Source organism: Sminthopsis crassicaudata, chromosome 2 (genome assembly GCF_048593235.1).
Source record: "Sminthopsis crassicaudata isolate SCR6 chromosome 2, ASM4859323v1, whole genome shotgun sequence".
Taxonomy (NCBI): Eukaryota; Metazoa; Chordata; class Mammalia; order Dasyuromorphia; family Dasyuridae; genus Sminthopsis; species Sminthopsis crassicaudata.
This window is the reverse complement of record NC_133618.1, coordinates 680,260,388-680,273,566: the sequence shown is the minus strand read 5'-3', so window position 1 is coordinate 680,273,566 and position 13,179 is coordinate 680,260,388. Positions and strand designations below refer to the sequence as shown.

General features: G+C 36.5%; 1 long non-coding RNA gene across 1 annotated transcript in view; it reads left to right on the top strand.

Annotated features, from left to right (window-relative positions):
• LOC141559102 (uncharacterized) overlaps positions 1–13,179 on the top strand; it is an 87,626-nt gene that overhangs the window by 17,187 nt on the left and 57,260 nt on the right. The window lies entirely within an intron of this gene.

The following is a 13,179-nucleotide window of genomic DNA, read 5'->3' as shown; positions in this document are numbered from 1 at the left end:
TGGAAGCTCAGAAGGAAGGAAATTTGATTTCCTTAAAGGAGTCTAGGACCCTTTTTCTTAGACTTGATTTGAACACTTGAATGAAAGACTTTAGGGTAACTGTAGAATATTTTAGGGACTGGAAAGACTGGCCTGGGTCCTCTTGCATCACCAGAGAACTCGCACATCAGGCAGCGTGGGGTCTTTCCCTAAGAGCTCTTCATGCAATCACATCATACTTGGAGTATTCTACTTGGAGTCTAGTTTGTGATAAAATCCAGCTAATGTCCAGGGCTTGGGGGGCAGACATCTTCACCTAAGAGCTCTTCATGCAATCACATGCATCATCCTCAAAATATTCTACTTGGGAGTCTAGTTTGTGGATAAAAACAACTTCTCCCTTGTGGTTAAGCCATCAAATCTTCCTGATTCATTTTATTTTCTCACAAAATGCATGAAGAGCTGAAATCTGCTGGTTTCATTTTATGTGTAAATATTTTAGCACAACTCTATTTGCAAAGACATCTTTGATTCCCAGGAGCCTCTTACAATATGGATGGATATCTATTGCTTGTTTCCTCCTCTTGTTAGAGTGCAGATGGTCAATCAGAAAAGGGAATCCCCCTTAGGTAACAAGTGGTGACTTTGTTCATCTGTTTCCAAGGTCCAGCATGGGAAGCTTTTTCCCCCTTTCCCAAGAGAGAGTCTGGGAATAAGCCCATTCAAGAAAAAGGAGAGGCTACTCCAGTGGTTTGCAAAGGGACCTTGAAGGGCTGCTCCGGGTCATCCAGAAATACACGTGTATTAGAGTCGAAGGCCTTTGGAACATGGATTAACTTGCTATAAAGAAAAACCATTGGGAAAGACTCGGCAGTGACTAGTTTGTGCCCCATTCCTGTAAGCAGGCAGCCATTATGGGCCAAAGCTTGTTTGAATGGACCACGATATATCCATATGTCATTTCCTTTTTTATATCTCGGGAGCTGGATGGTTCTTTGGACAGAGCCATGGCCTGGAGTCAGGATGCCCCGAGTTCAAATCCCATTTCAGATGCTTACTCACTGTGTGGCCCTGGGTAGGTCACTTACCCCTGTCTTCCTCAGTTTCTTCATCTATAAAATGAATTGGAGAAGGAAATGGCAAACTGCTCCAGTGCCTTTGCCAAGTAAACACCAAATGGGTCAGAGAAGGTCAGAAACAGCTGAAAATAACTGAAGAGCAATAAATAAAGCTTACTATATGGGGCTTTCTCCCTTTGGGGGGAAGGATCTATAATGGCGTGACTCTTCCAAACATCTCCTTTGCCTCTGAGAAACCACTGAGCCTTGATCTTGCCATGTGGGCTCTCCCTCTGGTGACACACAGCACCAGCATCCACAATTCTTTGTCCCTGTCCTCCATGAAAACCCTTAGGCTAGCCTAGACCTCATTCTGGGAACCTGCGTCTGCATCTCTGGGCCCTGCAGGATGGCACGGGGCCCTTGCCTCTCTCTTGCTGGGTGCTGACGCTCTTTGCAGGCGAGGAGGTGCCAGGATGGCAAGCTGCCTCCTCCCCTGTTCTTGTCTGCCGTAGGTTGCTGCCCACGGCTCTCAGCAGGGTCCTCCCTCGCTCTTCTGAAAAGTAACAGGAAAAGAGGCTCTTCTAATATTTCTCCTCTTCTCTGCTTTTGACTTTGGGAAGGCTGGCTGACGCTGCCTTAGTGCCCACTGGGCAGTGTTCCTAGCGACATCTGAGTCGTGGTCACGTGGGAGATGGAGGAGTCCGAATGGAGCCCACCTCTCAGGGGTGGCCCTCAATGGCGCGCCTCAATGTTCTGCCACAAACACTGCTGTTGAGAAATAACTGAAGGGGCGACAGATTGTTACGCTTTGTTTGTCATTTATAGTCAAGTAATTAACACTGATTCCAGGACACAATTCCGAGGGCCTGCAAAGTTGCTGCCCAGGACCCCAAGATCACATTGCTTATTCCCTTCTCCCTGTTTGAAGCAGATTCCATAAAGTCCCAAAGTGAGCACCAGAGTCAGTGCACAGGGAGCACTTGGGCTCAGATGTCAGATCAAATGGGCTGCTCCAGTGCTCGTTTGTCCCCACTGCAGTTCTTGACCACCCTCTTCTGGACGCTCCCCTCCTTGTACTTCTTTGATATCGATTTCATGCTGTCTTTAATCTCTGACCACTCTTCATTCAACTTGGTTGGACTAGCCCCCAGCTCTTAGGCTGTTAGCCCTAATGTATCAGTGTGTCATGCTTCTCCTGTGTGAGTCTCTGTCTCTGTGTCTCTGTCGTCTCTCTCTTTGTCTGTTTCTCCCTCCTCCTTTCTTCCCTCCTCTGTCTCTCTCTCTCTCTCTCTCTCTCTCTCTCTCTCTCTCTCTCTCTCTCTCTCTCTGTCTCTGTCTCTGTCTCTCTCTCTCTGTCTCTGTCTCTGTCTCTCTCTCTGTCTCTGTCTCTGTCTCTCTCTGTCTCTCTCTCTCTCTGTGTGTGTCTCTGTCTCTCTCTGTCTCTCTGTCTCTCTCTCTCTCTCTCTCTCTCTGTCTCTCTCTCTCTCTCTCTGTCTCTGTCTCTCTCTCTGTCTCTGTCTCTGTCTCTCTCTGTCTCTCTCTCTCTCTCTGTGTGTCTCTGTCTCTCTCTGTCTCTCTGTCTCTCTGTCTCTCTGTCTCTCTCTCTCTCTCTCTCTCTCTCTCTCTCTCTCTCTCTCTCTCTCTACCCTTCCTTTAGGTGCGTATTGTGATGGGAATCAGGGTAGTGATTCTGGGTTTAGCTCCTGGCACTGACACAAGCCACCCAAACCCCCATCTTCAGTTTCTGCAACAAGAAAATGGAAGTAATACTTAACTAGTTCCCTCCCCCACCCCCACTGAGAGTAGAAACTGCTGTGAGGTTATAATTCCCAAGACCAATAAAATTCAAGAGGTAGAGAGAATAAAGGTCATCCCACTTTTGCTTGAAGACTTCCAAGAAAGGGGAAACCCCTTCTCCCAGAGACAAGGTTTTCCATTGTTTAATAGCTCTTCCCATTAAGAAATCATTGTTAAAGTCAGGTTTCAATTATTCTCTCCGAATCTTCAGCCTGTGGCTTTTGATTTTGCCATCTCTGATCTAAGAGAACAAGTCTGTTCCTTCTTCGATGCAATAGTAGTTTTTTTAAATTTTATAATTATAACATTTTTTGACAGTACATACGCATAAGTAATTTTTTACAACATTATCCCTTGTACTCCCTTCTATTCCGAATTTTCCCTCCTTCCCTCCACCCCCTCCCCTAGATGTCAGGCAGTCCCATACGTGTTAAATGTGTTATAGTATATCCTAGGTACAATATATATGTGCAGAACTGAATTTTGTTGCTGTTGTTGTTGTTGTTGTTGCAAAGGAAGAATTGGATTCGGAAGGTAAAAATAACCTGGGGAGAAAAACAAAAAGATACTCACAGTTTACACTCATTTCCCAGTGTTCCTTCTCTGGGTGTAGCTGATTCTGTCCATCATTGATCCATTGGAATTGGATTAGCTTTTCTCTATGTTGAATTTATCCACTTCCATCAGAATACATCCTCGTACAGTATCATTGTTGAAGTGTACAGTGATCTCCTAGTTCTGCTCATTTCACTCTGCATCAGTTGATGTAAGTCTCTCCAGGCCTCTCTGTATTCCTCCTGTTGGTCATTTCTTACAGAGCAATAATATTCCATAACCTTCATATACCATAATTTACCCAACCATTCTCCAACTGATGGACATCCATTCATCTTCCAGTTTCTAGCCACTACAAAAAGGGCAGTGCAATAGCTTTTCATGAATAAAGCTACCTCCCAAGTCTTGTTTCCTCCATGGATTTAAAGTGACAATCAAGTAAATATATTCTCTGATAAGGATACTAGCCTAATAGAGAAAAATGGTGCTTAGGAGTGAATAAGCCTTCCCTTCATGATGGTCTCTAAGTTTTTAGTTTCCAGTGTTTTAAAGGGAAGTCATTGGCAGGTCCATTGAAGGAAATCTTGGACTAGAGTCTTCAAAGTTTCTTTTGACTATGATCATCCGAGTTTTCTGTGAAAAGCCCCTGGGTTTGAAGACTTGGAAACAACAATGATTTGGGTACCATGGGACTTCTTTTGGAAATCGGTTCTGTCCTCATGCCCGTACTGGCTTAGGCCATCCCTGACCCTCCTCAGCCTGAGGAACCTTTTCTTATCTAGAAAGTGCCTGGATTGGACTGGCTGATTTTACTAGGGTTCTTGTAGCACCCAGAACTATGATCCCCTTCTTCAGCTGCCATACTCCATTATCAAGATGCCTGCTAGTCCAAAGCAGATAATGCTGAGCATCTATCCCTACTTTGGAAATGGTATCCATATCACAGCAAAGATGGCACCATTAAACAGCATCACATTCAGCTCTTGTTTCTCTTTTTTTGTCTTGATGATTTCTGATTGAGTTTGTAAGCTTCAAAGTGACAGAAACCAACTCTGTAGGGTGAAATCTTCTCATCCATTGGCTGGGGTGACATTGGACATAGGCATATTGTATGATTGCCAGTAGGAAAAAATAAGAGAAGGAAGAAATGAGAAACAAAAGGACTGACTCCCTTTCTCCTTTCTACTAGAGAGAGTTAATTAGAGGCTTTACCAGAGGCTATTATGCCCCTGCAGTTCACTGTTGACCCTGCTGTGGATTAAAAATAGTTCCAGAGATAAAAAAACAAATGCTCTAGATAGTTTGCCTGGGGATGCTCCAGGCAGCAGAAGTAAGTGGGCCGTGTTCTTTGGTTTACAACTATCCACGTGGCACTGTAGGAAATGCAGGAAGGAATGTGTCCCTGGGGAAAGAGATTTGAAACCCCTACTTATGAAGCAAGAGTCTGTGGTAAGGACCATAAATTGCTAAGACATCCCTGGGATACAACACCAATTAGCACTTATTAATTCAGGAAGAAAATTGGACTAGTCTAAATTCTTGAGGAAAAAAAACACATTAGAATAGAAAATTAATAGAGTATTTTAAAAAGGTTTAAATTTAAAAACTTTAGAAATAGGATGACTTGATATTAATGCTGTGCATCAATTTTTCAGATGAGGATAACAAAATTAAGTTTAAGTGACTTATTCAAGGTCATGCAACAAAGAAATGGCAAAGCCAAGGATTGAAGCCATTTGTCCTGACTCACTAGACCTTGATTGCCTTTAAACACATTGAGTAATTGAAAGTAAATTGAAATCAATGAACTGTTGTCTGGGAGATGTCTTTAAAATATTTTAATAAAAAGACAACTTGTTGCTAGTATACCTTTTTATCTGCATTAGGGGGATTTGATATAGTGATCAGAGTATCAAAATAGGCTCCTAAGACCTTAATGCAAATCATGACTCAATTCTTGACTATGTGACATTGGATATATAATTTAACTTTTCTAAATTATAAGCTTCTCCTCTAACTGACTGCTAGCACTTGGGTGAAATAATTGTGAAAATTAAGATGTTTCCAAACCTAAATATATATGAAATTGGCATGTTAAGTATGGAAATGGAAAAGAATAGCTTATTTACTTACATGTAATTCAGAGATTTCTCTTTTAATATCTCTTTTTTATTATAACTTAGAAGCAGGGACCCACATTTCCTACTACATGCCTTGATGAGATCAAAATGAATGGATGATTCAGACATAAAGGGCAATATCTTAATAAGTAAATTAGGAGCTCACAGAAAAATGTACCTGTCATATCAATTGGACAAAGGAAGGATTTATAATTAAACAAGACAAGATCACAGAAAATAAAATGGTTAATTTATGCACAAATAAAATCAATCCCACTGAAATTAAAAGTTAATCAGGAAATGGAAGTATTATAGAATGTTTTTTTCTGATAAAGTCCTTATCTCTGGAATAATAGGGTGAATTGAGGAAGTTTTATAAAAATAATTGGCAATTTTCAGAAGAAACTAAATGTATCTATAGTTGCATGAATAAATAATCCAAATCACTTTTGATTAGAAAAATATAAATTAAAATAACTTTGTGTTCTCCCACTTAGAAGACCAGAAAAAGAAAAGATAAATGCTGGAGGAGGTGTAGGAAAATAGGAACAGTAATATACTGTTGGTAGAGGTGTGATCTTAGCAAACAATTCTGTAGAACAATTTGGAACAAGGTCTGTTAAAAACTGTGTAACCCTTTGACTCAGCAATTCAAGCCTTGGGTCCTATTGCAAAGGATAAACAATTAAAAGGAGGAAAGGATTTATTTGGATAAAGATATATAATCTTCTTTTGTGGTGGCAAAGAATTAGAAATTGAATAGAGGAACAAGTATGAAAGTAATGGAATAATCTTTTGTGCTATAAGAAATGAGCAAGAGGTTTGAGAAAAACCTAGGAAATTTACATGAACTTGAGCAAAATAAAGTGAGCAGATCCAAATGAACATTAATAGCAACAGCAAGATTATCATGATGATCAACTGGAAAGACTTCCTAACTTGGATCAAGGAAATTTATCTTGTCCAGAATCCAAGATATTTTGGAAGAACCTATGGTGAAAATACTATTTCCTGAGAAGATTGTTGAATTCTGGGTGCAGAGTGAAGCATATCTTAAAGATTTTTTTTCTTTAATTGAATGAGGTTCTCTTTTGTTTTTGTTTTTATTTTTTGCAACATGGGTAATATGGAAATATGTTTTATATAATTTCTTATATATATAATATCATATTGCTTGCCTTCTCAAGGGGTGTTAGAGAGACAAAAAGGAGAAAGATAATTTGGAACTCAATTTTAAAAATGCTGGGCTTTTTTACATGTAATTGGGAAATAGTTAATAAAAATATATTTTAAAGACAAAAGATTTCTTAAAAAGAGCATTTTATTATATAAAGAACAGGAGCATGGAGCCAGATTGATGGAGTACTGAAAGTTACTAAGTTAAAGTTTCTCAATATTCTCATCCAAAATTCTTTAAAATAAATCATTAAATCAAATTTTGGAGCCTTAGATCCATCAAAAGGTCAAACTGAGAAATTTTCCCCCCCTTAGAACAACTTAAGAGGTGAGTGGGAGTGATCTGTCACACAAGGGCAGGACCATCCGGGGTACTCACAGAATAGGGAGTCTTCAGTGCGATCATGACAGTGACAAGAGTACACGTGGTAATTCTCAGCCTGGAGATAAGGTAGGAGGATGCTGGGTCAGGAGGAGATGACCTAGTGCTTTTCTGGCACTAGTACAGCTAGCATAGATTGGTGACTCTCTTGTCCACACTAATCTGGGTCAGAGATATGGGAAAGATAAGAGCACTTATAGCTGGTCAGAAGAAACAAAACACCTGGTAACAGTTCTTAGGAAAAGAAAGGCGCTATCACTTCTGGCTGCAGGAGAAAAAGGTCCCTTCCTAGCTATAGACCAGAGTACAGAGAGCAGTGGACACAGCTTTCCCTGGACCACCGCACTGTGAAATGTATGAAAATGTGTAGTTCCCCAGAACTAGCTCTGGAAAAAAAATAGCATGAAAAAGCCTGACTCCAGGTAAATGGAGCCCGATTTTTAACATGAAGTTTAAAATCAAGAAGTTAGAAAAAATGAACAAAGTACGGGGGTGGAGGAGTGGAGAGGAGAGAACTTGACAATAAGCTTCTCTAGGGAAGAGAAAATCAAGACATATCAGAAGACAAGAGGTCAAAACTGGTACTTGGGCAGCAGTTTGGCAATGCTTGATTTACTTTGTTGTCTAAAATCATTGCATCAAGCAGAGAGGTCTAGAGTCTCAAACTTTTGTTTTCCTTATTAATGTTTGAATTATATATATATATATATATATATATATATATATAATATATATATATATATATATTTTTTTTTTAAATTCAGATCTCTTCAATTCCACATCAATTCATAAAATCCACCAAGATTCTTGGCATCCATATGTTTATTTCTTACAACAAAATCACATATCATCTTTATTTATCACATCTTGTTGCAGATATCCTCAGGTTAATGGGTACTCATTCTTTTTCTGCCTTTGATCCCTTTGGGATATGTCTTTAATAGTGGTACTCCTTATTTAGCCCAGGGAAATAACAGTTTAGTCATTTCTTTTTCTTTATTGCTCCAAATTTTTTTCCAAATTGTTTGGACCATTGTACACCACCACTAATAATACATTATTTTATCTGTCATTCCTCAATCAATACATAAATATTAAGGGCCATGCACTGTTTTAAGTGCCGAGGAAGAAGGAAAAGGCAGTCCCTGCCTTCTGGGAGTTTACAATTGAACAGAGGAAATGGCTTGCAAATTAATAATAAAAATAACCATGGTAAAGTATATATCATCTACTATGTGCTAAGGCAGTGTGCTAAGTACTATTAAAAGATTACCTACAACCTATCTCATTTGATCTTCAACAACCTTGGAGAAGGGAGTGTTGTTATTATATGCATTTAACAGATGAGGAAATTGAGGAAGAATAGTAAATGATTTGCCTAGGATCACCTAGGTGGCAAGTGTCTGAAGCCAAATTTGAATTCAGAACTTCTCAGCTGCAGACCTGATAGTGTGTATCCACTGTTCCAAACATTACCAAAATGTATACAAGGCAAATTACATATAGGATAAATAGGAAATAACTGAACGAAGATCACAAGTAGGTCAAATCAACATTATAAAAATAACAATTCTACCTAAAATAATCTTTATTTAGTGCCATACTGAACTATAAAAATATTTTATAGAAGAGAAAGGTAAATAACAAAATTCACTTTGAAAAAAAGCTGAAGGATATCGAGGGAATCAATAAAAAAAGGAAAAGATGGTATGCCTCTCTACCAGATCTCAAACAGTATTATACAGAAGCAATTAACAAAAGAATCTTATACAAGCTTTGAAAATAGTGGTGGATCAGAGATACACATTACAATTTCCTTATATAATTAATGACCATAGTAATCTAATATACGATAGATTCAAACTTTTGGAAGAAAAAGTGGGAAAACTGGAAAATAGTATTACAGAAACTAGATATAGATTAATAGCTTATACCATATATCAAAATATCAAAATAGGTACATAATTTACACATACAAGATGATTCCATAAAGAGAGCATGGAATAGTATATCTGACAGATTTATTGATAAGGAGAACATTAAAAATATAAAATAATTTTGATAACCAATGCAACCAAAATTATAAGGAAACCACAAAACAGGCGGTGCAACAAATACTTCTAATAAATCTTTCAGTGTCAAATATTTAGAGAATTGAGTCAAATTTATAAAGATGCAAGTGATTCTCCAATTGATAAATTGTCAAAGGATATGAGAAAGCAGTTTTCAACTTTAGAGAAATAAGGTTTAATCTCATAATTATCAAATTCATTAATAAGAAAATGAAAATAAATTTTGGAGATTTATGGAAATTGGGACACTAATGCATGAGCTGTAAATGATCCACTCATTTTAGAGAGCATACTCGAAAGGCTACCGAACTGTGCATAAATTTTTATCCCAACAACCCCAATCCTTGGTCTGCTAGACATCCCAAAAAGGGGGAGGAAACTAAAAGTCGTTTTTTTTGTGGTGGCTAAGAATTAGAGATTGAAAAGATTATCAATTAGGGAATGGCTAAAGAAGTTGTGATATATATGTGGAATATTGTTGTACTGTAAGAAATAAGTAGAATTTGTCAGAATACAGACTGAAGCATGTTATCATTTTTATAGAAATGTTTCTTGTAGAAAACACATTTTACATAATTGCATATATATATATATGTATATATATGTATATATACACATATATAACCTATATCTAAGCAAAGGAAGATATTAAGATTAAGAAGGACTAGGGAAGTATTCTTGTGAAAGGACTTTTTAAAAGGAAGCCAGGAAAATTGCATCTAGCACATTTTTCCCCAAATTATTATTTTTGGTAGTTGATAAGCTACTCTGATTCCTTTCAACTCTCTTCTCTTATTGACAAAGCTAGCATTTCTAATACAATATTGAATTGTAATGGTAATAGTGGGCAACCCTGTTTCATCCCTGATCTTATTGGGAATACTTCCAGTTTATCTCCATTATATATGATGTTTGCTGATGGTTTTAAATAGACACTAGTGATCATTTTTAGGAAAAGTTCATTTATTCCTTTACGCTAGAGTTTTTTGGTCTAAATCTAATTTCATTTACAAATTTTTAGTATTTTCCTTAATTACATGTGAAAACCATTTTTAAAATATTTTGAGTTGCAAATTCTTTCCTTTCTCCCTTCCCCACTCCATCCATATTGAGAAGGCAAACTTGCCTTGCATAATCATCCAAAACACATTTTCATATTAATCATGTTGTGGAAGAAAACATAGACTAAAAATTCCCTCAAGAAAACTAAGGAAAGTTTTAAAATATGCTTCCATCTATATTCAAACACCATCAGTTCTTTGTCTAGGAATGGATAACTCTTATCATAAGTTCTGAGTTATCTTGGAGAGAATAGTTATGTCAATCATAGCTGATTGTGTTATAATATTATTCAAAATGTACATATTTCACTTTTGCATCTAGTCATTAAAGTGTTTCCAATATTGCTGTTATTTTGTACACATTTTGCATTTTACACCTTCAACAACTCATGTTAAGTCTTTCTGGGATTTTTCTGAGAGCATCCTGCTCATCATCATATAGCACAGTTTGTTCATTTTTCAGTTGATGGGAATTCTCTCAATTTCCAACTTCCTCAAAGCCAAAAAGAACTACTATATTTCCATATAGATAGATAGATAGATATAGATTTATAGATTATACTATATATTATATATAGATATAGGTTTTGTTAGTGGTGTATAAAAATGCTGATGATTTATGTGGATTTATTTTATATCCTGCAACTTTGCTAAAGTTTTTTTTAGTTGATTCTCTAGGAGTCTCTAAATATACCATCATATCATCTGCAAAGAGTGATAATCATTACCTACTCTGATTCCTTTCAACTCTCTTCTCTTATTGACAAAGCTAGCATTTCTAATACAATATTGAATTGTAATGGTAATAGTGGGCAACCCTGTTTCATCCCTGATCTTATTGGGAATACTTCCAGTTTATCTCCATTATATATGATGTTTGCTGATGGTTTTAAATAGATACTAGTGATCATTTTTAGGAAAAGTTCATTTATTCCTTTACTCTAGAGTTTTTTAATAGGAATGGGTGTTGGATTTTATCAATTGCTTTTTCTACATTTATTGACATAATCATATGTTTTTTGTTGATTTGGTTATTGATATAATCAATTATGCTAGTAGTTTTCCTAATATTGAACCAGCCCTGCATTCCTGGTATTCCTACTTGGTTGTGGTGTATTATCCTGGGGATGATTTTCTATAGTCTTTTGCTAATATTTTATTGAAGATTTTATCAATATTCATTAAGGAGATTGGTCTATAATTTTATTTCTTTGTTTTCATCCTACCTGGTTTAGGTATCAATACCATGTCTGCGTCATAAAAGGAAATTGGTAGGAGTCCTTCATTTCCTATTTTTTCAAATAATTTATATAGCGTTGGGGCTAATTGTTATTTGAATGTTTGGTAGAATTCACGTGCAAAATCCATCTGGTGCTAGAGATTTTTTCTTAGGGAGTTGATTAATAGCTTGTTTTCTTTTTCTAAAATGGGACTAATTAATGTATTTCTTCTGTTAATTTGAGAAATCTATATTTTTGTAAATAATCCTTCATTTCATTTAGGTTGTCAAATTAATTGGCATAATGTTGGGCTAATGTTGAGCAAAGTAACGCCTAATTATTGGTCTTAATTTCCTCTTCATTGGTGAAAAGTTCTCCCTTTTCATTTTTGAGATTAACAATTTGATTTTCCTCTTTACTTTTTCTAATCAAATTAACTAAAGATTTAACTACTTTGTTGAATTTTTCATAAAACCAACTTAGTTTTATTTATTAATTCAATAGTTTTTTTTTAACTTTCAATTTTATTGATCTCTCCTTTTATTTTTAGAATTTCAAGTTTTGTATTTTTTTTTAATTTTTGTTCTTTTTCCAACTTTTTTCATTGCAAGCCCAATTCATGGATTTACTCTTTTTCCTAGATTATGCAAGTAAGCATATAGATATGTAAATTTTTCCCTTATTACCATTTTGGCTGCATCCTAAAAATTTTATGTTGTCATGCTCCTGGATGAAATTATTGAATTTGTCTATGATTTGCTATAATGCTCTGTTCTCTAAATTATAATCCTTCTCTGGGAACAGATCTCTTGAGGAGCTTATGGAGTTAGCTTTAGTTTCAGTTCATTTGCATTAATCACCTCAAATGCAGCCAGGAGTTAAAAATCCAACTCCTTTATTGTCTCTTCCAAAATCTTATCTCCTTCACTTGGGGCTCAGCTAGTTTTCTGGAGGCCTTCCTCTCTCCTTGGTTCCTGAGAGTTCTTGTCTGAATGCCTCCAGCCAGCACAAAGGTGGAAATGGGAATGAATTTTGACTCTGAATCTCCCGAAGTTCCCTTGAAGCTCTTTTGAAGTTCTGAGAGCTTCTCGCTTATATGTCCCACATTATATCATGAGGAAACCATTATATGTTGGAGGATGATATCAAAGCTAAATTAGTATTGTCTCCTCAATTCCACTCAGTATCTTGTTTCAAGTTCTGGCCCATGACATCTCCTTGTAGAGTCAGATCAATCATACTGAACCATGCTAAATTAGATAATTATTGTCTCTATTTATTCCAGTGACTTAATACCTTATAAGAATCCTAACAATTTGTGGTTAAACTCATTCATTCTTTAGGAGTACATTATTTAGTTTCCAATTACTTTTTGGTCTATTTTCCTCTGATCTTTTATTGAATGTAATTTTTATTGTATCATGATCCGAAAAAAAAAATGAATTTACTATTCTTTCTGCATTTGATTTTGAGATCTTTATGTCCTAACATATGGTCAATTATTGTATAGGTTCTATGAACTGCCAAGAAGAATGTGTACTCCTTTGTCTCCACCTAATTTCCTCCAAAGACCTATTGCATCTAACTTTTCTAGTATTTTATTTGCCTTGTTAACTTCTTTCTTATGTTATGGTTTGATTTATCTAAATGCATGCTGGGTCCTGGTGCTGGGTGGGCATGGCCAGGTCCCATGAGATTCTGGTCTTTTGGGGTTCACTATTTACCTTTTGTGTTTGTGTTGGGTGTTTTATAACTT